Here is a 26,566-nt window from a genome sequence, read left to right as displayed (position 1 = left end):
CTTAAGATCTACAAGCGTAATGGATGGATTGTAGTCACAATACATACTGATACGGTGCAACATTCTACAGGTCCTTAGAGCATAGTTCTGTAGAGACGTAGTTTTTAAAGATATTCTAGGACCTCCAAGAACTTCCGAGAGTTCAGGCCTGTAGTTCTACGAGCGTAATTAATTAATTGTTGCTATATTGTTGATGCGGTGTAACATCCTACAGATCCATGGAGCACAGTTCTGTAGAAAAGAAACTTCCCAAATAAGCTCTAGGTCATCCAAGAATTTCCGCGAATAAAATATTCAAGATCTACAAGCGTAATAAATGGATTTTTGTCACATTACTGATACGGTGTAATATCCTACAGGTCCATGGAGCATAGCTCTGAAGAGATGTTGTTTTCAATGTTATTCTAGGGTATTCAAGAACTTCCGCGAGTAGTGGCTTTAAGATCTACAAGCGTAATCGATGGATTGTAGTTACATTACTGATACGGTGCAACTTCCCACAGGTCTTTAGAGCATAGTTCTGTAGAAACGTACTTTTCCAAGATATTCTAGGACCTCCAAGAACTTCCGCGATTATAGGCCTATATTGCCCTTGTAGATCTTAAGGCCTCTACTCGCGGAAGTTCTTGGAAGACTTAGAATATCTTTGGAGATTTGTTCTCTTCAGCTCAATGCTCCATGGTCTTGTATGATCTTGCATCGTATAAGTAGTGTAACAACAATCCATTGATTATGCTTGTAGATGTTAAGGTTTTTACTCATGGAAGTTCTTGGAGTACCTAGAAGATGTTTGGCAATTATTTCTCAACAGAACTATGCTTCCTGGACCTTTAGGACGCTATACTGTATCAGTAATGTAACAAAAAACCATTGATAACGCTTGTAGATCTTCAGGTATATACTCGCGGAAGTTCTTGGGAACTTCCATTGATTGCGCTTATTAAATCTTTAGGCCTTTACTTGTGGAAGTTCTTGGAGGTCTTAGATCATCTTTGGAAATTATTTCTCTACAGAACTAGGCTCCCTGGACCTGTACGACGCTACACTGTATCAGTAGTGTGGCAACAAACGGTTGTAGATCTTCAGGTCTTTACTCATGGAAGTTCTTGGAGGACCTAGAACATCTGTGGAAATTACATCCTTACAGAAAAATTGTCCATGAACCTGTAGCATGTTACAACGTATTAGAAATGTAACAACAATCCATTGATTACGCTTGTAGATCTTAAGGCCTTTACTCGTGGAAGTTCTTGGAGGTCCTAGATCATCTTGGGAAATTATTTCTCTAAAGAACTATGCTTCCTGGACCTGTATAATACACTGTATTAGTAAAGTGACAACAAACCATTAATAACGCTTGTAGATATTCAGGTCTTCACTCATGGAAGTTCTTGGAGGACCTAGCACATCTGTGGAAATTATTTCTATACAGAAAAATGGTACATGGACCTGTAGCATGTTACAACCTATAAGAAATGTAACAACAATCCATTGATTACGCTTGTAGATCTTAAGGCTTTTACTCGAGGGAGTTCTTGGAGCTCCTAGATCATCTTTGGAAATTATTTCTCTACAGAACTATGCTCCCTGGACCTGTAGGACGCTACACTGTATCAGTAGTGTGGCAACAAACTATTGATAACGGTTGTAGATCTTCAGGTCTTTACTCATGGAAGTTCTTGGAGGACCTAGAACATCTGTGGAAATTACATCCTTACAGAAAAATTGTTCATGAACCTGTAGCATGTTACAACGTATTAGAAATGTAACAACAATCCATTGATTACGCTTGTAGATCTTAAGGCCTTTACTCGTGGAAGTTCTTGGAGGTCCTAGATCATCTTGGGAAATTATTTCTCTAAAGAACTATGCTTCCTGGACCTGTATAATACACTGTATTAGTAAAGTGACAACCAACCATTAATAACGCTTGTAGATATTCAGGTCTTCACTCATGGAAGTTCTTGGAGGACCTAGCACATCTGTGGAAATTATTTCTATACAGAAAAATGGTACATGGACCTGTAGCATGTTACAACCTATAAGAAATGTAACAACAATCCATTGATTACGCTTGTAGATCTTAAGGCTTTTACTCGAGAAAGTTCTTGGAGCTCCTAGATCATCTTTGGAAATTATTTCTCTACAGAACTATGCTCCCTGGACCTGTAGGACGCTATACTATATCAGTAATGTGGCAACACACCATTGATAACGCTTGTAGATCGTCAGGTCTTCACTCGTGGAAGTTCTTGGAAGTCCTAGATTATCTTTGGAAATTATTTCTCTACAGAACTATGCTCCCTTGACCTGTAGGACGCTACACTGTATCAGTAATGTAAGAACAAACCATTGATAACACTTGTAGATCTTCAGGTCTTTACACATGGAAGTTCCTGGGAGACCTAGAACATCTGTGGAAATTAGTTCCTTACAGAAAAATGATTCATGGACCTGTAGCATTTTACAACGTTTTAGAAATGTAAATTTTTATTTGTCCATACAAAATGGTCATTGGCCGAACCCTACCCCCCCCCCGCCTTTACTCGCGGAAGTTCTTGGAGGTCCTAGATCATCTTTAGAAATTATTTCTCAACAAAACTATGCTCCCTGGACCTGTAGGACGCTACACTATATGGGGCTGTCTATAAACCACGTGGTCATTTTTTTGGGACTTTTCAAACCCCCCCCCCGCGTGGTCATTAGTCCATACAAAATTTTTTATTTGTCCATACAAAATGGTCATTGGCCGAACCCCCCCCCCCCCCTCATGACCACGTGGTTTATGGACAGCCCCTATCAGTAATGTACCACCATTGATAATGTTTGTAGATCTTAAGGCCTTTACTCGCGGAAGCTCTTCGAGTTCCTAGATCATCTTTGGAAATTATTTCTCTACAGAACTATGCTCCCTGGATTTGTAGGATGCTACACTGTATCAGTAATGTGACAAAAAACCATTGATAACGCTTGTAGATCTTCAGATATTTACTCATGGAAGTTCTTGGAAGACCTAGAACATCTGTGGAAATTAGTTTCTTACAGAAAAATTGTTCATGGACCTGTTGCATGTTACAATGTATAAGAAATGTAACAACAATTCATTGATTACGCTTGTAGATCTTAAGGTCTTATCTTGCGGAAGTTCATGGCCGACCTGCATATCTTTAGAAATGAATACTCTTCAGTACAATGCTAAATGGACCTCTGGGATGTTACAACGCATCGGTAATGTAGCAAGAAACCATTGGCTATGTTTGTAAATCATCTGGCATTTACTCGCGGAAGTTCTAAGAGATCAAAATTGGAGGTCATATTTGAAAATTATTTACAGAACAATGCTCCGTAGACCTGTAGGATGTTGAACAGTATCAGTGATGTAACAACAATCAATCGATTACGCTCGTGGATATTAAAGCCTTTACTCGCGAAAGTTCCTGGGTGTCCTGGAACATCTTTCTCTACACCACCTTGCTCCGTGGACCTGTAGGGTGTTGACAGTCTCCTTGATCTTCGTCCTTCTAGACAGTCCTTAACACCCCAAAATAACCTCTGCGATCTTCCTTGGAAACAGTATGCACTCTGCTCCCCATAACCCATCCCTTGTCCCCTTCCCCACTAACCCTTAAACTCAACCCTTACTACTACACCCCCCCCCCCCTTTCCTTACTAACTCTTTAAAACAAACCTCGAATATGTAAAGGTGCAGATATTTCAAATATTTCCAGATTTCCCCCAGTTTTTTTTTTTACACGGATTCCTGAATTAGCACGGTATTTTTTTACACGGTTTCTCAAATTAACACGGTTTTTTACACGGTTTCGCGAATTAACACGGTTTTTTTACACGGTTTTTTTTACACGGGACGTATCCCCCGTGTAAAAAAAGACCTTAGTGTAATTAAGTTACAGTATTTTGAAACCACCAAGGATGTAGAAAATAATTATATCACAATGAGTAATAAATATCACAGATTGTTAGAATTCTCTTGTTGGGGAGCTTTGTAAGATGGTGGTTGAACCCAGTAGAAAAAGTGTCCTAAAGCATTTCTCAATATGCAACACATAATGTGATCTTGTTTATTGACATACTATTAAACAGCAGCTATTCCCACACCCCATCAAAACATCACAAGCGCGCTAATGAAATCACCATCACCTCAAACAGCGATCCATCAAGCTCCTCTCACGGAGTAGAAGCGTTGAGCATCTTTTGGTGACCATAAAATTTCACAACACAAACACCGCAGAAAGACACCGTTGTGTTGTTCGCTCTATCCGGTCATCTACCGATTTTTTTTTTGCTTTCTGGTTGGTTAGTTAAAATTAGCTGTCATTCTTGTCTTCGTCATGGCAGCTTCTTCGCTTGCTTGACTGTGCGATGCCATAAGAGAATTGTATTGGAAACGTGTGACACACTCTTCGAGTCTATGGGCACCACAGCAAGGTAGAGGTACAATAACGATGTCTCACGCCCTAAATTCCACCAACAGCCGGCGCATTCAAACAAACACGAAACAGCTTCCTCTCCGACGGATGTCGAATACCTAGCAGTTGTTACGAGACCTTTGGACCAATAAATGCACCAGGCAGCAGCCAGTACAAGCACGAAGATGACGCGTGCGAGCCACCATCCGAACGGAGCAGGTGACCTTTTACCTGATGGTCGGAGATGACCGTCACATCACTATAGCACAACATTATTGCTGCTATTACAACAATTACCGCTTGCAACAATTACCACTTCACTTAGAGCGGAGGCTTCTTCATTGTTGACGATCAGCTGGTGAAGCGAGAGACAGGTGGCCCCATAGTACGTATGTATAGTTGTACCCCAAACCCCCAAATTGACGAAGCACGGGGCACATCGTGGAAGTTATGGAAGTTGTCGAATTTTTTATTGCAGGTATGCACGCTTCGATCCAAACAGGCAGCAAGCTCCAACCACTGCACCACTGTGTGGTTGACCTATTTTCCGTTCCGTTCGTTAGATGCAGATAGCAAAGCAGGCAGTTGCCTAAAAGGAGCCATCGCCATCGATTGGTTGGGGAAGAGCTTCAAAAGATGTGGAGAGGGGCAACGTCAACGGTCATGGAAGTATTTCGGTTCCTCTACATAAGAATACTGTTGATATCTATCTCTATACTGCATTCCGTTCGATTGATACGACAAGCGATGTTTGATGCAGGCTGCATGATTAACTGCGTTGCTGACTTGGCAATGTGTATTCCCTAACTGCATGGGTGGCAATGTAGTTGTCAAATGTCGGGACATTTATGGATTTCCGAACTTGATTGATGGCTATTTAAGATTTATACTATTTTGGAAGATTGGATGGCCAGCTTTCGCTGACACGATTGAATCGGTTTCCAGAATTTGGAATACTTGGTTCGGAACGTCACGATTTGTTTGGAAATGTTTATTTTTTCTTGTCTTTGCCGTAACGACCTCACTAGGACAAACCCTGTTTCTCAGTTTAGTTTAATATTGTATCAGCATTTCCACTTTTCCATTTTTTTAGCGGCTGTTCGAGCCCGTATGAAGTTGATCATCAATATTAACTTCTTCTCTAGATCAGCCTAGGTAGCTGTGTAGTGTCGGTAGCAGTTGCCTCAATTGGCTAAGAATAACACTACGGACCGCCTGATCCAGTGGTAAGAGTCCACTAAACAGGTGACCCCTAATTCATGGTGTGATGCGTCTTTATGCTTACCGTGCCTAGGAATGAATGGTTAGGGGGGGGGGGGGGTCTAATAAAAACTTAACCGCAAACGGAGCCTGTGGAATACCAGGGCGCCCTCCACAGTATGTTGCCCTTACTGTGCTAAACGGAGCAATGGTGCAATGGACCTTGTGTTTCTCCGAGACGATCAGCTGCCCTTCTTTAGTCTCACTTGAGGCTAAATAAGGGCGGGATTATGAAGATGTTGTTAATTAGTTTAAATTTTCACCTATATGGTTTCGCATTATGCGTTTTACACAGTGTATTCTGTGTATCCTCGCCTTTGGCGTTTTCCAAACGATACCGATCTGGTTTTGTTGTTGCTGTTCTTTGTTGTGCTGTTGTTGCGAAGAGTTCAATCTTGCCTAGTTTGGGTAGTGGCTACGGTTAGGATAGCTCAGATCAATCTTCAGCATAAAAGAACAGCAACAATCAATCTTTGCAGACTTATGCAAAACGGTACAGCTCCAGTGGCCTTGGTCCAAGAACCTTACTTCCGTAAGGGGAATTTCTATCAAGGAAACCTTGTGAACCCGGTGTTTGCTACTTTCAGTAAACATGAAATGGCAAACTCGCGTGTCATGCCACGAGCCTGTGTGCTTGTCAACAACTCAATTGTTGCTACACTCATCTCTGAACTAACCACCAGAGATGTATGTGGTATCACAATTGATGTATTTGTTGGAAACCTCAACAGGAAATACGTCTATTGTTCGGTTTATTTACCGCATGATGAACCTTCGCTTACGGATACTTTCAAACACGTCATCGCATACTTTACTTCAAAAGGCCTTCCGCTAATTGTTGGCAGAGATGCTAATGCTCACCATATCATCTGGGGCAGCTCAGACATTATCTTGAGAGGCTTTAGTTTGATGGAGTATTTAAGTAGAATAGATCTTGCATTACTTGACATAGGCAACCGCCCAACCTTCATGGTATCTGCTAGAGAGGAAGTGTTAGACATAACGCTTTGCTCTAGTAGAATTAGTCACGAGCTGACCAATTGGCATGTGTCAGATGAAGAATCTTTATCTGACCATCGCTACATCGTTTTTGAACATTTAAATGTTACTTCGCAAACATTGCGTTTCAGGAATCCCCGATCAACCAACTGGGATCTTTTTACTGATTTGATTGCGGTCACATTTCATGGATACTCACCATCCATTGACACTCCAAGTGATTTATTTTGATACTACAACGACCTTCATCATGGAAGCTTTTGAAGAAGCGTGCCCTCTACGGTCTGTGAAGATCACAAGAGGAACCCCTTGGTGGAACTCTGATCTGGCGAAACTAAGGAAACAATGTAGAAAGAGTTGGAACAGACGATGTTCGGCTGGTTCGGAGGCTTTCAGGTCGGCTCGCAAGGCCTACAGGAAAGCTCTCCGGTCTGCTGATCGAACCGGCTGGAAAAACCTTTGTACGAATGTTTACAGTTTGAGTGAAGTCAGCCGGTTGAACAAAATTCTTGCGAAATCTAAGGATTACCGAGTGAACGAAATTCGTTTGCCAAATGGCGATCTGACTTCCTCTGATGAGGAAGTTCTGGAATGCTTATTCAGCACACACTTCCCTGGATGTGTGGATATTACATCTTCGGATGAACCTGATGTCTTTTCTTGTAGTTATGATTCCCTGGCCTCGGCTCGGAGTATTGTAACTATAGAATCGATTGAGTGGGCACTTAATAGCTTTGCTCCTTTCAAATCTCCTGGAGCAGATGGGATTTATCCTATTTTGCTTCAAAAGGGATTTGATCATTTCAAACATGTTTTGAAAAAAAAATACTTGTTTGCAGTTTTGCTACAGGGTATATTCCCAAATCTTGGCGGGATATTACTGTGAAGTTTATTCCGAAAGTGGGTCGTGCGTCGTATGAAGAAGCAAAGAGTTTCAGACCTATCAGTTTGACCTCTTTTCTTCTGAAATGCTTAGAACGCATTGTGGATCATCACATCCGTGATGTTCATCTGGCCAACGTGCCTCTTCATGTGAACCAACATGCCTACCAATCTGGTAAGTCAACTGTGACTCTTTTATACAAGGTTGTTTACGATATCGAGAAAGCATTCGCTCAAAAGCAATCTTGTTTGGGTGTTTAACAATGTGGGTGCCTTTAACAATGTGCCTTCCAATGCCAAATTGGAAGCCGCACGGAGTCATGGTATATCTCCAATGATTTCCAATTGGATTCATCAAATGCTCAAAAACCAATTTCTCTTTTCGGCATTGCGTCTAGCAGGGATTAGGAAATTGAGTGTTTGTGGATGCCCCCAAGGGGGAGTTTTATCATCGCTTTTGTGGAATCTCGTAGCAGATACGCTTTTAAGGCAACTCAATAATAACGGTTTTCCTACTTATGGTTTTGCCGACGACTACCTAGCATTGTTAGTTGGTATGTGTATCACCACTCTTTTCGACCTGATGCAAAGCACCCTTCAGGTAGTTGAGGGTTGGTGTCGCCAATATGGCCTTTCGGTTAATCCGAGTAAAACATCTATGGTTCTTTTTACGGAAAGGCGAAACTGTAATGGCGTTCGACCTTTGCGTCTCTTTGATTCTGAAATCGATGTGACTGAACAGGTAAAGTACGTTGGAGTCATTCTTGATTCCAAGCTTTCCTGGACACCTCACTTTGAGTTCAGAATCAAGAAAGCTTGAGCCTTCGGGCAATGCCGGCGAACCTTTGGTACAACTTGGGGTCTAAAACCCAGGTATCAGGTATCAGATATACGGCTCAGGCGGCACGTTCTCCACCGAACGGGAGATTTGTGCCTCGCACTTCATAGCCAATCATCACTTACCCGAAAGGAAAACTGGAAGTAGGGAAGGGAGAAGGATTTTGGAGGAAAGGAAACATAGAAGAGGGTAAGAGAAGATTTATTTCATACAAACACCCCTAGTGGGATACTAATATGAATCATTATCTCCTGCACCCCCGAAAGGATACTGGAAATAAATAAGCCTGGCATTCGATTTAAATAGGTCGAATCTTCATGGGAATCACAGAACAAACGAAATATTCAAAACAAACGCCAGAAGTACAACTACATCTCAACATCTGCTATGGAATCGAGCATCCTAAAACTGGACGATCGTTCCTGAAGACGTTGAGTAAAATAGAAGAAATGAACGCATGAGCTCATTTCTTTGATGAAAAGCGAGCGAAAATCTTTTGGAAGCCGTAGTTTACCGCAAAATTTTGCTGCTTCAGAAGATTGAGAGAATCATCACTGACGCTACAGAATAGCAGTCGGTGACCCTTCTCAATTGGATTGCTTTTGTTAACCCTCCAGGAGTTCACCTGCATAGTAGGATTTTGAAAATTCAATCTATTCAGAATGTCATTCTGAGTTAAATCTTCATTCGCATTGCAAGGTATGTTCAGGCAAATGCTGTTCTGATGAAGATTAAAAGATTCTATAACGAACTTGAAATCATCCTTCGCTGTCTCGTTGATTACCATCAGTTTTTGCCTCAACCAGTCATGACTTTCCTGGTTTTCAGGTGAAAACCAGATCTTGCCAAATCTGAGTCCGAAGCCAAAGAATGATGGAATGAACGAATCTGGCGACATCTGATAAAGAAGAACATTCAAGTCCCTTAACAACTCATCCTTCAATGCGTTATCAAATAAACCTTTGATTAACTTTATTTGAAAACGCAATGAAGCACGAGGATCACTCACCTCTCCTTCCAAGGTAAGTTTTTTACCAGATGAAGCCACCTTTCGGTTGTGCTTCTTTCTCTGATTCTTAGAGTAATTTTTACCCCTTACGTTAAATCCTGTACTGTCACCATTAGCAAAAGTAGACGGTTTTACGTTTACTGGTTCATTTCCAGCATACTGCGTATCTCCAAGTGCACGTCCAGTAAATGCTTTTGAAGAACCTTCAGTTTGCAGTCCTGAACCAGCGACAGTATTACCTACTTGCTCAGCCATTATGACGATGCGGTTTATCGAGAACGACCCGTAGTCGGAGGCGACAAAAAGGAAAAGAATAATAATCTGAAATCAAAGTACCCTTCAAATCCCAAGTCAGATTGTTTGCTCACTAATACAAATTAATTGCAAAGAGAGTTTGAAAACTTAGATGTAAGTTGAGAGCGTCAAACACAAATCATTTATTCAATGCGGTATACATGGAACCCCCAATACACCGAGTTTGTGCATTTGAAAGATTCTAACGTATACTAACATTTTTCAAACAAAGTGCGTTTCACGCTTCGGTACATACACAAATAGGTGTTATAATCAATACAAACATAGAAAAGCTTGTACCATAAGATTCCGCGTTTCCCAAAACCCAGATTTTGCGGTTCACTAGTTTAGCAATAGCACACTAAATCCAATAAAGATAGAGCGAGCTACTGTTTGATTAGGGTACCGCAAACATAAGTTTGGGAAACACTGTTCTTCAAAATGTCCATTGCATACGTTTAAAAAGCACACGCAATTTCGTCTTGATAGTATTTTACACTTATCACCAGTACACATTTCGGATAGCGAGCTAACTTTTGACATAGTCGTACAGAAAACGTCTAAAAATTCTCTCACTATGAGCATACTGACTCAAGCTAATTGAAGAGGAGATACTCCACAGAATGAAACGAGAGCACCACAGAACTTGCAGTAATCTAGTACTTCACGATATCGTTTTGCTCTTATAACTAATACAAGAACTGCAACTGTAAGCAAATATTGAAAAACAACAGCATTCCTATTATTATTTTTCAATAATTTTCGCTGTGTAAATGCGTGATCAGGTTCTTATGCACAAGAATGTTTCCAGAGAAACAACATGCAACAAGCATATCCGAACTATTCGTCTAATTACCTACCGCTGGGTGGAAACAGATCGCAGAATTCTCAGATTCTCATGAAGAGACTTTCTGAGTTAATACTCACCACACCACAAAAGGAGATGAGAAACACATACACAATAGCACTTACATACATATCATACACGTGTGTAGGAAATCTAACATCAAGTCGATGGCAGACATGTCTGTTGAATTAGAAATATATTTCACAATATTTCTAAACACTATTTACGGAATGAGGCATTGAACTTCACTTCCCCCGTAAAGATTGTGACACAATATCACTAAATCAGTCGCCCCAGGCACTGTTAAAAAGCGATAGCACATTAAATTACATAATATTAAATGCACCATCGCACTAGCGTCCACTACCCATGAACACCACCACTACCACTTGGCCTTGCAATGCCGGCGAACCTTTGGTACAACTTGGGGTCTAAAACCCAAGTATATCAAATGGATCTACACAACTGTTGTTCGGCCAATATTGGCCTGCTATGGATGTCTAGTGTGGTGGCAAAAGGGCGAAATGAGAACGGTCCAATCAAAGTTAGGCCATCTGCAAAGGATGTGCCTAATGGCGATGTCTGGAGCGTTCTCTTCAACTCCCACGGCAGCGCACGAGGTTCTCTTTGACGTTGCCCCACTGCACATTCATCTCAAACAAGAAGCACTTTCTTGCACTTACCGTCTACGGGTACTCGGTCTACTAGAGGAAACTCCTGTGAACCGCCCATCAACACACACCTCGTTGTTTCCACTTTTGGTGAATTGGGACAAAATTGTCCTTACTGCAAGTGATCTTACAAATGCTTGTAGTTTTCCATATAGGACATTTTCCACGAAATTACCTTCCCGGGAAGAGTGGACATCTGGATACCGTCGATGGGGGTGACAATGGGTCTGGGGGGTGAGATTGGGTCAAAATGGAGAAACATAAAAATTGAAATAGCTCATCAACTATCGCCAATTTATGTTTAAAACTTCATAACATTTCAAAGAGGAGATGTTTTTACACGCCATGGTGCAGAATAAGATGTTTAGCAATAATCGTTTTTTGTTAAATTTGTGGCTAAACTTCTATGATGAAGCTACTAGTGAATCACTGTGAAAAAATTTCTCCTTCGCAATGTTTCACACAAGCACCTAATCATATATTTTCTTATAAGTGGTTAGCTGTAGGTATTACCTGGTAGATGCAATAAAAAAAGTGGGCTGTCAAGCCACTTTTTATTTAAAAATTCGATGTTTTCGACCCCATGTCTAAATATTAAGAATGGGGGTGAGATTGGGTCAAGCAAGTTATCGAGTGCACATAACCATATTCGAAAATACAACTTGTTATCCAGTCCCCATTTGACGTTAAAGTGATGCCATGTTTACCGTATCTTCATAAAAGTACGCTTTCTTTCTAAAATATGTCGAAGAAGTATCATGCGAGTGTGTTCATACGTTTAGTGCCTTAAATCATTTGTAACAATAAACCCATGCATTTGGACAACTCCTCTAATCATCAGCTAATCTTTAGTGTACTGCAATATCGTAAGCTAACAAAATATACTTAATAGCGTTCTTCTTCTCCACTCATTTTTGAAATTTTAAGGAAATATTGGGAAACTACCAGAGGGCAGTGGGATCCAGGAAATAACGGGGCCGGGGCTATAATACCGGTAACATAGTACAATGTCGAAAAGCGAACGAACGTCGAATTGCGGCATACTAGATTGATGATTGAGTATTTCACTTGAACTTTATAAATCAAGAGTGCCGTATAAGGATCATTCATAAAAAAACATAAAAATACTGAAGAAAAAAGAATAAGTTTACCGTTGTGCTAGGACTCATACAAAATTTATTAAAAATTGTTTAAATGTTATTGCGGGAGAGGGTCTAATAATGTGAAATGTTGCGTAATGTAATATTTGAACGACCCTCTATCTTGAGATGGAGTGATTTGCATTGGCAATATCGAGGCCAATGATCATGTTCATAAAAGTTTATAACGGAGAGTTTGTTTATTTATTTATTTATCACTTTACCATTATTGTGGCATTCGTGTCAGGAGGGTTTCAAAACATTTCTTACAGTATACTAAAAATATCATGTTTTTTTCAATGAATCTTTCAATGCGCCCCTCTCTCATTGTAACCCCCCCCCCCTCCTATCATGAAGGTTGAAACTTTAAATGAGAATGATTGTGGTGGCTAAAATGGTGATACAACATACAAACGTTATTTTATCAAATTTCAACCATTTTGTCGGTTGTATTAGCCCTTTTAGGTGGATTAATCAACTTTTAAAATTACCTTAGTTTTTATTTGCCATTGTTACATTGTATTTTAAGGAGGTTGACTAGATATGATCAATAAAATTAATTTATATTCTTAGATAGGCGATTTCGAATACTTTGATCCATTCTCACCCCCTCTAAGGGGTGAGATTGGGTCAATTTTCAATCATTTGTAGTTTAGTAAGCAATTCATATAATGTGATTCTTTCTTGCTAAACTATCATTACCACATAGAAGAGTATACGTACCAAATAAAAAGTTATTCCGACTTCAATTGCATTATTATTAAACAAACAATCTTTGAGTATCCTTTTTTGACCCATTCTCACCCCCAACGACGGTATCTGGAAAGAAGTATTTCAGACGGCATCGTATGTTACACTGATGGCTCCCTTCTCGCAGGTCGAGCAGGTGCTGGTGTTTATTCTCGTGAGCTAATGCTGTATCAGTCTTACTCACTTGGTAGACACTGCACCGTTTTTCAGGCCGAAATCTTTGCAATCAGCACTTCAGCAGCACGTAATGGGCAAAGTAATATACTTCTGTTCAGATAGCCAGGCTGCTATTAAAGTACTTGCTTCGGCCAACTCTAGGTCGAAGATAGTTATCGCTTGTCGAACTCAAATCGAGGAGCTGAATTCAGCAAACGCTGTTCACCTTGTATGGGTGCCTGGCTACTCTTCCATCGCTGGAAATGAATTGGCTGATGAGTTAGCTCGCACTGGAGCATCACATGACTTCACTGGCCCTGAGCCAGCTATTCCATTATCGTATGTTAGGTAAAGCTTCAGATTCACACCTGGGCTGGTACTCAACACAGACAATACTGGAATAGTTTGGAGTCATGTCGTCAAACCAAATTGTATTGTACTGAACCATCTCCAATTCATTTGCATGTGATAGCTGTGAATCCCATTATGGAACTTCGTATCGTTTGATATGTAACTGTCCAGTTTTTGCGCAACTGCGTTTCCGACTATTCGGTAAACACTTATTAAGTGAAACTGACTTCAGAAACCTGAATCTTCAGGATATTCTGTTGTTCTTAACCCGCTGTGGTAAAGAGCTATAGGCTCTCTTTCGCTTTATGCGTTATGTCAGTGCCCTTTTCAGGACGCTGTTTAAACCCATTCCACAGTGGATTTTTTTGTAAGAAAATGTCGTAAAATTGAATATCTCTGGACGCCGCTGGAATATCGTCGATCTTTTTTCGTTTAAATGAAGATTTTTTCATGGGCAATTTGATGGTAGGGTATTCGTTCACAGCACGCGATTATTTCTTGCAGTTTTGGTCAAATAAAGGTGATTTTACCCTATTTTTAGTACAATGTTGATATTCATACGTCTATAACTTGGGATTCCGTTGAGATAAATTTAATCTTTTTTGTTAAAATGAAGGTACGTTCATGGGCAGTTCGTTGATAGGATATTCGTTTACAGCCCGCTATTATTTCTTGCAGTTTTGGTCAAATAAAGGTAGTTTTACCCTATTTTTAGTGGAAAATAGATATTTATACTCCTATAACTCTGGATTCCGTTGAGATAAATTCAATCTTTTTTCGTCAAAATGAAGGTATTTTCATGGGTTGTTCGTTGATAGGATATTCATTCGTAGCCCGCGATTATTTCTTGCAGTTTTGGCCAAATAAAGGTTATTTTACCCTATTTTTAGTGCAATGTTAATATTCATACGTCTATAACTTGGGATTCCGTTGAGATAAATTTTATATGTTTTTGGTTAAAATGAAGGTATTTTCAGGGGCAGTCTGTTGGTAGGATATTCGCTTACAGCCCGCTATTATTTCTTGCAGTTTTGTTCAAATAAAGGTAGTTTTACCCTATTTTCAGTGGAAAGTAGATTTTCATATGGCTATAACTCTGGATTCCATTGAGATAAATTCAATCTTTTTTCGTTAAAATGAAGGTATTTCCAGAGGCAGTCTGTTGGTAGGATATTCGTTTACAGCCCGCGATTATTTCTTGCAGTTTTGGTCAAATAAAGGTAGTTTTACCCTATTTTTTGTGCAATGTTGATATTCATACGTCTATTACTCTGGATTCCGTTGAGATAAATTTAATCTTTTTTCGTTAAAATGAAGGTATTTTTATGGGCAGTTCGTTGATAGGATATTCATTCACAGCCGCGATTTTTTCTTGCAGTTTTGGCCGAATAAAAGTGATTTTACCCTATTTTTAGTGTAATGCGATGTTTATACGTCTAAAACTCTGGATATTATTTAGATAAATTAAAGATATTTGCATGGGTAATTTTCATTGGGTAATTTCGCTTTAACTAGTTCGTTCACTATGCTTTGCAATATTGTTATACTTAAATTTATTAACTCAAACGACCATGTTGACCGAACTGAATTGAAGATAATTTCGTGAAACATAGAATGTACAAACTCGTGCTATTCCTAAAAAAAATAGATAACAATAATAAGCAATTGCGATAAAATCTCGAGTTATGGACATATGAAAATTTACTTTCCACTTAACATTAAAGTTAATTGATCTTTATATGACTAAAACTGCAAGAAAAAATTGCGGGCTGTGAACGAATATCCAACCAACCAACTGCTCGTGAAAATACCTTCATTTTAACAAATAAAAAAGATTGATTCTATCTCACCGGAATCCAGAGTTATAGACGTATGAATATCAACACTGCACTAAAATAGGATAACACTACTTTTATTTGACCAAAACTGCAAGAAACAAACTGCTCCTGGAAAAACTTTCATTTTAACAAAAAAAGATAAAATTTGTCTCAACGGAATCCAGAGTAATAGACGTATGAATATCTATTTTCCACTAAAAATAGGGTAAAACTACCTTTATTTGACCAAAACTGCAAGAAATAATAGCGGGCTGTAAACGAATATCCTATCTACGAACTGCCCATGAAAGTACCTTCATTTTAAAGAAAAAAACATTGAATTTATCTCAACGAAATTCAGAGTTATAGACGTATGAATATCTACTTTCCACTAAAAATAGGGTAAAACTACCTTTATTTAACCAAAACTGCAAGAAATAATCGCGTGCTGTAAACGAATGTCCTAACAACAGACTGCCCTGAAAATACCTTCATTTTATCGAAAAAAGATTAAATTTATCTCAACGGAATCCAGAGTTATAGACGTATGAATATCTACTTTCCATTAAAAATAGGGTAAAACTACCTTTATTTGGCCAAAACTGCAAGAAATAATAGCGGGATGTAAACGAATATCATATCAACGAACTGCCCATGAAACTACCTTCATTTTAACGAAAAAAGATTGAATATATCTCAACGGAATTCAGAGTTATAGACGAATGAATATCTACTTTTCACTAAAAATAGGGTAAAACTACCTTTATTTGACCATAACTGCAAGAAAAAATCGCATGCTGTGAACGAATGTCCTAACAACAGACTGCCCCTGAAAATACCTTCATTTTAACGAAAAAAGATTGAATTTATCTCAACGGAATTCAGAGTTATAGACGTATAAATATCTATTTTCCATTAAAAATAGGGTAAAACTACCTTTATTTGACCAAAACTGCAAGAAATAATAGCGGGCTGTAAACGAACAGCCTATCAACGAACTACCCATGAAAGTACCTTCATTTTGACGAAAAAAGATTGAATTTATCTCAACGGAATTCAGAGTTATAGACGTATGAATATCTACTTTCCACTAAAAATAGGGTAAAACTACCTTTATTTGACCAAAACTGCAAGAAATAATCGCGTGCTGTGCACGAATGTCCTAACAACAGACTGCCCCTGAAAATACCTTCATTTTGTCGAAAAAAGATTGAATTTATCTCAACGGAATTCAGAGTTATAGACGTATGAATATCTACTTTCCACTAAAAATAGGGTAAAACTACCTTTATTTGACCAAAACTGCAAGAAAAAATCGCATGCTGTGAACGAATGTCCTAACAACAGACTGCCCCTGAAAATACCTTCATTTTGACGAAAAAAGATTGAATTTATCTCAACGGAATTCAGAGTTATAGACGTATGAATATCTACTTTCCACTAAAAATAGGGTAAAACTACCTTTATTTGACCAAAACTGCAAGAAATAATCGCGTGCTGTGCACGAATGTCCTAACAACAGACTGCCCCTGAAAATACCTTCATTTTATCGAAAAAAGATTGAATTTATCTCAACGGAATCCAGAGTTATAGACTTATAAATATCTATTTTCCATTAAAAATAGGGTAAAACTACCTTTATTTGACCAAAACTGCAAGAAATAATCGCGGGCTGTAAACGAATATCCTATCAACGAACTGCCTATGAAAATACCTTCATTTAAACGAAAAAAGTTTGAATTTGTCCCAACGGAATTCAGAGTTATAAACGTGTGAATATCTACTTTCCACTAAAAATAGGGTAAAATCACCTTTATTTGACCAAAACTGCAAGAAATAATCGCGTGCTGTGAACGAATACCCTACCATCAAATTACCCATGAAAAAATCTTCATTTTAACGAAAAAAGATCGACGATATTCCAGCGGCGTCCAGAGATATTCAATTTTACGACATTTTCTTAGAAAAAAATCCACTGTGGCTTATGCGTTAGTATCCTCTTCCAGAGTATTTTTTCCTATTTCCCTACCTGTCTTTATCCCCATCCTTTCCTTATCCTTATTTCCTTCCTTTTTTCTCAGGTAGATGATGAAATAGGCTATTATTTTGGCGATGGCACAAATGTCCCAAATGGAGGATAACGTGCCTCTGGAGCCGGCCTTCTGATTCCTGATACCTGATAGTGTAAAACTTTGAAAAGAAAAAAAAATGCTTTCGGAATTTACAAATTCTCAAATAAAAAAAAGAATATCGTGGAAAATTTCTTTAAACATTCTCATTGTTTTTCAATATGAATACTTAGACATGATTTAGCAACTACGGATAACCGATTGGAAGTCGTCAAAGTTTTCCATTCAGTTCAACATCTTTGCAATAAAAATGACCAAACCCCTCTTTTTGCCACCGATTGACATCCTCGGGTGGTGACCAATCCCCTCATACAATCAGTCCAGCAGCAAAGTATCCTCTCCCCCGTGCCAGTAGTGTATCAAAGAAAACAATAAAAGAGGGCAGTAAAACTTGCCACCCCATCCCCTCAGATTCGGATTGATTTGCTCCGCTTGATTTTGATCGATTGAAATCGCACGTTCCTTCCTACATAGCTAGCTGGTGCAATTGCCGGCCAACTCGCCCCAAGTGCGGCGTTTGCAACTTGTGCGCTGTGCTGTGTTGCGAGGATACAAGTGCACTTACATCCGTTTGTGTGGTACCGGGACACTATGCAGTGCAGTGTGCGGCGCTGGCTGTGTAACAGCTGCATGCGACGACAGACATTATTGTCTCCAGTAGAGTGCACCACGTTCCGTTACCTTCATCTTGGTAATTTCGTTTCCTTGACGTATAATTTTATGATCTTGCCTTTGTTCGCTTTTATGCATTGGTAATGGAGCTCAATATCGATGAGTTTTTTTTTCGAAAGTGGATGGCCGACAATGTCTCTAAGGATTATAATAGTAAAATTACACGGTGTGGGGTGTAACTTTCAAAACTTGATTCAATAATTGGTGTCAATTGGGCATTAAAAGTGTATGTGTAAAGACAATCAATGGATGGGTGCAGCAAAATGTTCCACTTCGAAGAATGGCGACTGATAATAACGATAAGTACACTCTCCGCTGGTTGAATGAGTGTAGGTACTCCGAACTGGTAGGTACCTAATATGTAATGTAACTTCCGAAACAAAAAGGAACACAAGGAAATTGCGACGCATGCGCACCGGAACGTCTCAGGACGTGTGAAACTATCCCCCAGTTAGCGAGTATTTTGACTCCGCAGAGTCTCAGTCAAAACACGAGGACTGTATCGAAAGTTCAGGAATTTGCGATGTGTCAGAAAAGTAAATCAAGATATTTTGCAGAAATGCATACTTTGAATTTTGCGTATATTTTTCGTATAAATTTGTTTAGAAATTTTTAGTTGAATCTTTTGGATGAAATCTGGTGTGAAGTCTTAAAGATTTTTTACATAATTTTTGGTCGAATACCTACTGCACTTGTGTCGAATTTTTTTCATTCAGGAACTTCGAATCCTTCTATCCACTTTCTCCTTCTTTTCTACATATACAACCCTTGTTTGTTCTCGGCCATCTCTAGCTAGCTAGAAACCGATTAAAAAAAGTCCTGTAGGCGCCATTCTCGCCTAAGATTAACAGATCACAACAGATCAAACCCTTTGGTATTATTATAGGTGACTATATGCCAAAGAACTTTGTTGAAGACCACGAAGTGATCCGACGTCTGTGAAAAAAGTTATACCCTTGGCAAAGTGAGGCAAAGTATTGAGATTTCATTATTGATATTATTCCATTACATACATACATTACATACATACATTTATTTGTTCCACATCATTAAGGACAAACATCTTGAAATCCCGCTTCAACATTGCATAGAAACTTCAGACGCACAAATCTCAAGAAGCAAGTTTCAAACAACAATGTATTTCATTATTCTGTTCTTGCTCACTTGTAATTAGCCTAAAATAAAAAGCTCAGGTGCACTGGTTTTGTTTACGAAGAGATTTGTGCCCTCGAAATCGTGAGTAGGTGCCAAAGTCGGCCATTGTGGCGGCCATTTTGGGATTCTAACAAGTCTGTCCTTAAGACAAGACATAATCAACAATAGTACGCCACAATACTCGGTTTGTGGCTGCCGCTCTCCATCCTCGGTCACGCCCAATGCTCGCCAAGTCACGCTCCACCTGGTCCGCCCATCGTGCTCTCTGCGCTCCACGTCTTCTTGTGCCAACCGGATCCGTTGCAAACACCAGCTTTGCAGGGTTGTTGTCCGGCATTCTTGCAACATGCCCTGCCCACCGTATCCTTCCGGCTTTGGCCACCTTCTGGATGCTGGGTTCGCCGTAAAGTGCAGCGAGCTCGTGGTTCATCCTTCTCCGCCACACACCGTTCTCCTGCACACCGCCGAAGATCGTTCTTAGCACGCGTCGCTCGAAAACTCCGAGTGCTTGTAGGTCCTCCTCGAGCATGGTCCATGTCTCGTGCCCGTAGAGGATTACCGGTCTTATTAACGTTTTGTACATGGTGCATTTGGTGCGTGGGTGAATCTTTTTCGACCGCAGTTTCTTCTGGAGCCCGTAGTAGGCCCGACTTCCGCTGATGATGCGCCTCCGAATTTCTCGGCTCACGTTATTGTCAGCCGTCAGTAAGGATCCGAGGTAGACGAATTCCTCCACCACCTCGAAAGTATCCCCGTCTATCGTAACATTACTACCCAGACGGATCCGGTCGTGTTCGGTTCCGCCTACCAGCATGTACTTTGTTTTTGAGGCATTCACCACCAGTCCGACCTTTGCTGCTTCGCGTTTCAGGCGGGTGTACAGTTCTGCCACCGTTCCAAATGCTCTAGCGATAATGTCCATGTCGTCCGCAAAGCACACAAATTGACCGGATTTTGTGAAAATCGTTCCCCGGCTGTTGAGCCCGGCTCGTCGCATCACACCTTCCAGCGCGATGTTGAAGAGTAGACATGAGAGTCCGTCACCTTGTCGCAGTCCCCGGCGAGATACGAATGAACTGGATAGTTCACCCGAAACCCTTACGCAGTTTTGCACACCGTCCATCGTTGCTTTAATCAGTCTAGTCAGCTTCCCAGGAAAGCCGTTTTCGTCCATGATTCTCCATAGCTCTGCGCGGTCGATACTATCGTATGCCGCTTTGAAGTCGATGAACAGGTGGTGCGTTGGGACCTGGTATTCACGGCATTTCTGGAGGATTTGCCGTACGGTAAAGATCTGGTCCGTTGTCGACCGGCCGTCGATGAAGCCGGCTTGATAACTTCCCACGAACTCATTTGTTTTAGGTGACAGACGACGGAAGATGATCTGGGATAGCACTTTGTAGGCAGCATTCAAAATAGTGATCGCCCTGAAGTTCTCACATTCCAAATGGTCGCCTTTCTTGTGAATGGGGCAGATTACCCCTTCCTTCCACTCCTCCGGTAGCTGTTCGGTTTCCCAGATCCTGACTATCAGCCGATGCAGACAGGTGGCCAACCTTTCTGGGCCCATCTTGATGAGTTCAGCTGCGATACCATCCTTACCAGCTGCTTTGTTGGTTTTGAGCTGGTGAATGGCATCCTTAACTTCCCTCAGCGTGGGAGTTGGTTCATTTCCGTCCTCCGCTGCACTGGCGTCGTCGTTCCTTCCGTTGCCGTGGGCTCCCGTGCCTACGTTCTCCACGCCGTTCAGGTGCTGATCGAAGTGCTGCTTCCACCTTTCGATCACCTCACGTCCGTCCGTCAAGAGGCCTCCGTCTTTATCCCTGCATATTTCGGCTCGCGGCACGAAGCCGCTGCGAGATGCGTTGAGCTTCTGATAGAACTTCCGTGTTTCTTGGGAACGGCACAGGAGTTCCATTTCTTCACACTCCGCTTCTTCCAGGCGGCGCTTTTTCTCCCGAAAGAGGCGGGTCTGCTGTTTCCGCTTCTGTTTGTAACGTTCCACGTTCTGTCGTGTCCCTTGCTGCAGCATTACCGCCCTCGCTGCGTTCTTCTCCTCCAAAACCGTTCTGCACTCTTCGTCGAACCATTCGTTCCGTCGATTCCGTTCCACGTACCCGATGGTGCTCTCGGCTGCGTCGTTGATGGCTGCTTTCACTGTACTCCAGCAGTCCTCTAGAGGGGCCTCATCGAGCTCGCCCTCGTCTGGCAACGCGGCTTCGAGATTCTGCGCGTATGCTGAGGCGACATCCGGTTGCTTCAGTCGCTCTAGGTTGTACCGTGGCGGTCGCCGGTACCGTACATTGTTGATGACGGAGAGTTTTGGGCGCAGTTTGACCATCACCAGATAGTGGTCGGAGTCGATGTTGGCGCCACGATAGGTCCTGACGTCGATAATGTCGGAGAAGTGCCGTCCGTCAATCAGAACGTGGTCGATTTGAGATTCCGTCTGCTGTGGTGATCTCCAGGTGTAACGATAAGGGAGGCTGTGTTGGAAAAAGGTGCTACGTATGGCCATATTTTTGGAGGCGGCGAAATCAATGAGTCGTAGGCCGTTTTCGTTCGTTTGCTGGTGGGCGCTAAACTTACCAATCGTCGGTCTGAATTCCTCCTCCTGGCCTACCTGAGCGTTCAAATCTCCTATGATGATCTTGACGTCGTGGCTTGGGCAGCGGTCGTACTCGCGTTCGAGCTGCGCGTAAAATGCGTCCTTGTCATCATCAGTACTTCCGGAGTGTGGGCTGTGCACGTTTATTATGCTGAAGTTGAAGAATCGGCCCTTGATCCTCAACCTGCACATTCTTTCGTCGATCGGCCACCAACCGATCACGCGCCTCTGCATATCACCCATCACGATGAAAGCTGTTCCCAGCTCGCGTGTGTTGCCGCAGCTCTGGTAGATGGTATGATTACCTCTAAACGTTCGCACCATGGATCCTGTCCAACACACCTCCTGCAGCGCTACGATGCCGAACCCGCGGTCCTTCAGTAGATCGGCGAGTATGCGGGTGCTCCCAATGAAGTTGAGAGATCGGCAGTTCCACGTACCGAGTTTCCAATCGCAAGTCCTTTTTGTTCGCTGGGGTCGTTGCCGTTGGTCTCGGTTCGTATTATTCTGTTGCTGATTTTCCGTTACAATGGGTTTTTACGGCTGGCTCGTAGGTTTGTTTGTTTGTTTATTTATTAAGGACACTTTACACAATTGTGCATTCGTGTCGCTGGCTCGTAGGGCCTGACACCAACCCCCTACTTTCCGGAGGGCCATAGTGCACAGTTGAGCTTAGAGTCCTTCCCTGGCACTCGGACGTAGATCAGCCGCCCCTAACATGGGGGATCAGACGCTGTTGTGAGCCGCTCCTCCTGGAGAACAGACGCTCAGGTTTGCCGAAGCAAACCCCCCCCTTCCCTGTCAGCCTACGACCAAAGGTCCCACCGGGGTTGATTACCCGATCTTCCCTAAGGTTGCTCATAGTTTGCGGCCGGTACCGCGTGGAGGTAGGGATAGGAGTTGCTGGGCAGAGGCTAGTGGATCACAATGGGATCTGAATTGCGCAGCATACCCAGCCTTTACCGTGTCATTATTCCATTACATGTATTGGAAAAACAACAATAAAGTTTGTCCTCAGTTTACCTAGGGTATAACTTTTTTCACAGACATTAGATCACTTTGCGGTCTTCGACAAAGTTGTTTGGCATATAGTCATCTACAATAATATCAAAGGGTTTGTTTATTGAACGCTTAAAGCGCCACCTAGCAGCGGAATTCGAAAACTTAAAATTTTTGCATACATTTGGCCAAGTTTTCCCATACAAATTTCAAGCGTTTTGAGCGCCCCCTTAGGCTCAACCGATTTTGCTGAAATTTTGAACGTAGCTTCTGGGAGTCCAAAACAACTGATTTAGGAGGTAAGACATGGCATTTTTCGATTTTTTGTTTTTCATATAAGTGTGGGCCACCTTAATCAGCGTCTTATACAGAGCGAAATTTGTTTGCATTTGCAATTTACGGGACCTAAGCTGGCTAAGTAATCCGTAAAAGGCCCTATTCGCAGCTGCAATACGCCTTTTCACTTCACGGGAAACGTCATTGTCACATGTCACAAGTGTTCCAAGATGAACAAATTCTTCAACAATTTCAAACACTTCCCCATCAATCACTACCTCAGCATTAACACCACTAGGCCTGCTTCTGTCTCTACCCGCTATCATGTACTTCGTCTTGGTAGAGTTAATCATCAAGCCCTGAGTGTCGCGGACTGACTCAATATGGTCTCTCATCGGGAGCCAAACATTGAAGATGGAGGTTATGTTAAACCTTGTTGAATCTGTGTGATTGATTGAAGAGTATTGTTATCTAGGTGCTGCGGATATAATCAAAACTGTTGTCACGATATCTCCATTTGCCGCTGTCAAGCCGTTGGAAAACGAGGAGAAGGATAAACATTGTTTTGATCTTATTTTAGCTAATTTTGTAACAACTATCCATCAACATTTCCATCGCGAATGGAAAATAATAAACTTTGAACACGAGAACAAAATCGGAATAATGGTGGATTGATCATGTTTACCATTTCCGAACGGCGTCGCGACGGCGTGTTTGACAACCGCGCTGAGAGAGGTGGTTGCAAAAAAATTGAACGCTCGTGTGTGTTTACAGGTGTTTACAAGCTGTGTGCCGGGAGTGTGTAGGTGTGTGTTAGCTAGCTTGAAAAATAAAACCATTTTTATTCGCACCACCTAGGTCAAGCCTATCCTTGCTGTCCCTCTCTTTCAGAGGAGCATAAGCTTCCTCCACTGCCCTACGATCGATGCCGATGAGATCAATATCGTCCGCAAAACCGAGGAGCATGTGCGACCGTGTGATGATAGAGCCATTCCTCTGCACGCCTAACCACGCTCCTTCGAGTGCAATGTTGAACAATAAATTTGATAGAGCATCCCCCTGCTTCAATCCATCCAAGGTCACAAACGACGTAGACACTTCGTCCGCGATCCGAATACTTGATTTTGATCCATCCAGCGTTGCTCGTATCAGCCTAATTAGTTTCGCCGGAAAACCATGTTCTGACATTATCTGCCAAAGCTTATTTCTTTTCACTGAATCGCAAACTGCTAAAGTCAATCAACAGATGGTGTCTGCAAGTTATATTCCCGAAATTATCTAGGATCATCCGCAGGATAAACATTTGATCTGTCGTTGATCGGCCCTCACGAAAACCAGCCTGGTATTCGCCGACGAAGGACTCCTCAAGAAGTCACAGCCTGTTGACCAGGGCACGCGACAGTATCTTATACGCTGAATTTAAAAGAGTAATCTCCCTGTAATTGGAACACTCCAGTCTGTGCCCTTTCTTGTAGATTGGGCATATGAGGCCATTCAACCAGCAGGTTGGCAATTCTTCATCCTCCCAAATCTTTATAATAATCTGGTGGATTGATTGATGTAGCTGCTCACTTCCGAGCTTAAGAATTTCGCCCGGGATCTCGTCCTCGTCCCAGCAGCCTTGCTGTTTTTGAGCTCCTTAAGGGCCTTTTTAACCTCTTCCAGTATTGGTGGTTCCACTGCTTGACCGTCATCCATTATGTTAATCCTGTTCCTGGGTGCTTCTCCGCTGCTACCATTCAACAAATCTTCGAAGTGCTCCTTTCACCTGGCTGCCACCATTGTTTTGTCTGTCAGCAAATTTCCTTCCCGGTCATTGCACATGGCGGGCACTGGCGCAGTGATTGATAGTTGCATAAAACCTCCGCATATCGTTCCTGTCCATACTTTCCTGCGCTTCAGCAATAACACTCTCTTCGTGTTGCCGTTTTTTCTGCGGTGGATTCGTTCCTCTTCTGCTCTTGCCACCCTGTACCGCTCTCTGTTCTGTCGGGTACCGGCCACTAGCATTCGACTTCTGGCGGCATTCTTTTCGTTCGTCACTCGTTGGCAGTCCTCGTCAAACCAACCATTACTTACGTTGGCGTCGCTGAGCGGTACCTATCACCTCTTGCGCTGGTGTTGTCACTGCTTCGTGGATAACTCCCCATAAGCTGTTGACATCTCCAGATCCGTTGGTCTCTCCTATCCTCTCGTCTAGCTTCTGATGGTACTGTGCAGCAATCCCTTCGGCTGACAAGCGCTGGATATTGAAACGCATCGTCCTGTTGTTTCTTAAACTCGTGACGCTGGATAATCGCGCCCGAATTTTAGCGGCTACAAGATAATGATCCGAGTCGATGTTCGGGCCTCTGTAGGACCTCACATCTATGACGTCCGAGAAATGTCGCCCGTCGACCAGCACGTGGTCTATCTGGGAGCAAGTGTCACCACTCGGGTGTCGCCAGGTGTGTTTTCGGATATTCTTACGTGCGAAGTAGGTACTGCTGATTGCCATCCCTCTAGCAGCAGCGAATGTCACAAGGCGCAGACCATTATCGTTGGTAACAGAATGAAGGCTTTCCGTTCCAATGACAGGCCGAAAGAAACTTTCTCTGCCGATCTGCGCATTTGCGTCTCCGATGACTATTTTGACATCTTGTTTTGGGCACTCTCCTTAGGCCTTATCAAGGCTCTCATAGAACTCATCCTTCATGTCGTCGGGGTTTGTCGTTCGTTGGCGCATAGATGCTGATCAGGCTGTAGTTGAAGAATTGGCCCTTCATCCTCAACACATAGATTCGGTCGCTTATCGGCTTCCACCGAATAACTCGCTTCATCTGCTTCCCGATCACTATAAAGCCAACTCCGCGTTCTGCGTTATCGCCGCAGCTGTAGTAGATGTGGTACTTGAATGAAATGTTGGCGATGGAATCCACCAATCGGAATTCGCGTTCTCCAGTTTTGGGCCAGTGTATCTCCTGGATAGCAGCCACAGTAACGCCGACATTCCGCAGTTCACAAGCCAGGAGCCCAACACGTGCGGGTTCATTCAAAATTCTCACGTTCCAAGATCCGACTTTCCAATCGTTGTCCTTCATTCGTTGCCGGGTCTGTTGCCGTTGAATCAATCCGTTTACTCTACTATTGCTTTTCTGGGTGTTTGAAGGTTTTCAGCAGGCTACCCTACCGGGGCCGCGCTGCCTACATTGCGTTGAAGGGGCTGCCTTCTTAGGTATAGCTGACGCAATACAGCTCTAATAAAGACAAATCAATCAATCAATGACGCAATACAGCATTTCATACTC

At 42.0% G+C, this 26,566-nt stretch overlaps 1 protein-coding gene across 1 annotated transcript in view; it reads left to right on the top strand.

Annotated features, from left to right (window-relative positions):
* LOC109409413 (uncharacterized) overlaps positions 1-26,566 on the top strand; it is a 193,665-nt gene that overhangs the window by 16,361 nt on the left and 150,738 nt on the right. The gene's annotated exons all lie outside the window — the stretch shown is intronic.

This window comes from Aedes albopictus, chromosome 1 (genome assembly GCF_035046485.1).
Source record: "Aedes albopictus strain Foshan chromosome 1, AalbF5, whole genome shotgun sequence".
NCBI lineage: Eukaryota > Metazoa > Arthropoda > Insecta > Diptera > Culicidae > Aedes > Aedes albopictus.
This window is presented reverse-complemented; position numbering and strand designations above follow the sequence as displayed.